Below are 2,500 nucleotides of genomic sequence, written 5' to 3' on the forward strand. Positions count from 1 at the left end.
TAGAAATGGAATCTTGGCACATGGACCTAGCCATTAAGGGCCAAGAGCCCTATTAATAACTCACACAACTCTCTGAAATCCGTGTGCAAGGTCGTGTAGTCAGCAGCTGGTTCGAAACAAAACAGCACTGATCTTATGACCAGCTGACCTTGTGAGCCTTGGCCTGAACGTACCTTTTGATCTACGGGACAACCAAGGATAGAAATGGAATCTCTACACTAGAATCTTGCCACCAAGACTCTTAGTGGCCATTATCAACCTTGGGAAGAGCACAAGAAAGTGGGTGGAAGGTCGCCTGGTCAGCAGCCCTTCTGTCAGAATTTCAGAATACTTTTGCAGCTTGTTTTTATTTTTTAATGAAGCACATGTTGTGCACGTGCTCCTTTATGACCGTTATTGTTAGTTAGACGTGTCATTAGCCTTCTCATTGTATTTCCCTCTTCCCTTACGTCTATATATAGATGGCTTGTTCATTGTAACGAGAAGTTATGAATGATAATGTTCTGAAATTTCATCAAGTGAATTTTCTTTCAATTGCTTTGCAATTGGGTTACTAAGGGCCAGTTTTGCCCTTCAAGGTTGCGCGTGTTCTTGTGTGTTCATCAAGACACCACTCCTCCCCATCCATAGATGCTGTTAACTCCCTTGCAGATCAAAGGAGGAAGCGTAGAGTTGAGTGATTAAGGAGTCTGGCAGACCAGTTCTTACACCTATTCTTCGTGTCAGTTTCTTGGAATATCCCTCATCTTCGTTTCAAATCCAATTCGTGCGTTGACCACGCGTACTTGGATCAATTGGTATCAGAGCCTCAAAGTCCTTGGGGTTCATAATTCAATCGATTTTGATGAGCAACAACAGACAAAAGTCGCAATAACAAGAAGAAACAGAAGCTGTCAGAAACTGACTGCATTTGGGGTCGAAATTAGTAGTGTTTTGGGGATCGTATTGTGGTTTGTTTTCAAAACTGTTTTTACACGGTATTTCGGATTGAATTGGAAAAGTTTTGGCTTTGGAATCATTAGTTTTGGTGTTGTGGTTAAGGAGATATGAATTTTTCTTTACAGACTGCCCAAAACTGATGAAATCCGGGTACCTTGGTAAGTTGTCTTCGAAAACCTATCAAGATTCTTTTATTTTTCTCTCATCTTTCACCAAATTATCAATAAATATCCTATATTCATTAAACCACATCATTTTTGCGCTTTTTCTTACGTTTCATAGGTTTCTTGATTGACCCATTTCATTGTTGTTTCTCAAAGTACAGGAGAGTCTCATTTGTATTTGTCTTCTGTATTTTCGTTGTGTCTCCTTCATTTTTGAGTCTTTTTCATTGTTTCTTTTTTTCATATTGATTCATTTTGAGTCTAGTTTCTGGTAAGCCTTTTTGTGTAGTCATTGGAGTTGTGAACAAAAAGATGCGCAAGTGTTTTTGACCAAAGGTCACAGAAACAATTCAGACTGTATGTGTGTAGTGAAATCTGATTTATGATCAAACTAGACCACGTATTTGAGTATTTCCAATTTGGGGTGTTTGTAGACATCTTGAGGTGTGTTGTCACCAAGTTTCATCATACTTGGATTTTGTTTGTTCGGGTTTTCAGTAGCAAACATTTCACACAGATTTCTGAATTTGGGGTGTTTGGTTCTATTTTCTTTCTGTTTTGTGCACAAAAAATTCTAAACTTCATTTCTTTGTTTTTCTTTCTTTTTCACTCTTACCCTTACTCTCATACTTAAATTTTGAGAGATTCTTGAGCCTTAGAATATGAAATCAACGGAAGCAGACATGAACACACATAAATCATTGGATAAACTAGAGTGTGCACTTGAAAACCTTCACCTAAACATATTGAATTTGGAGGAGGAAAGGCTTGTGAGGTTGAAAGTGGACTGTTACCGTCAAAGGGATTGGGCTCAATTGTGTCTTTGTCTTAAAAAATTGGTGGATGTTAGGAGTCAAAAGCAAAGCTTGAAGAGGAAGTTTGAACTTCGTCAAGAAAAGCTGAGATTTCAACAATTGCAAGAGCAACATGGGGATTCTAAAATGGTAATTGTTCATGAGTTTTATCCTGATGTTGATCCGGTTAGGATTAAATTTGAGATCATTTCAAAGCATGTTGATACACAAAGCACACCATTGTTTTCTTCTTTTAACAATCAAGAACCATCCATTGTGGAGACAAAAGGTGATGAAATTGCTTCTAAACAAGAGGAACTCGACTTGTATTCAAGTGTGGTTCCTATCTATGATGAATATCCAGATTCATGCAATGAAGAGGGTAGTGAAGAAATTGTTGAAGCATCTTGTGTAGAGGTGATTAATGATCTTAAAGGAGATGTTGAGGCATCTTGTGTAGAGGTTGTTGATGATCTTGAAGAAATTGTTGAGACAACTAATGTTGAGGATGTTGATTCTTTGATGCAACCTTTGAAAGTGGTGAATTATCCTTCAAGTTGGAGGACTACTTTACATGTTGTGCAAGCTACGGAGGGAAAGTTT

The sequence above is a fragment of the Amaranthus tricolor genome, chromosome 12, assembly GCF_026212465.1.
Source record: "Amaranthus tricolor cultivar Red isolate AtriRed21 chromosome 12, ASM2621246v1, whole genome shotgun sequence".
NCBI classification, from domain to species: Eukaryota; Viridiplantae; Streptophyta; class Magnoliopsida; order Caryophyllales; family Amaranthaceae; genus Amaranthus; species Amaranthus tricolor.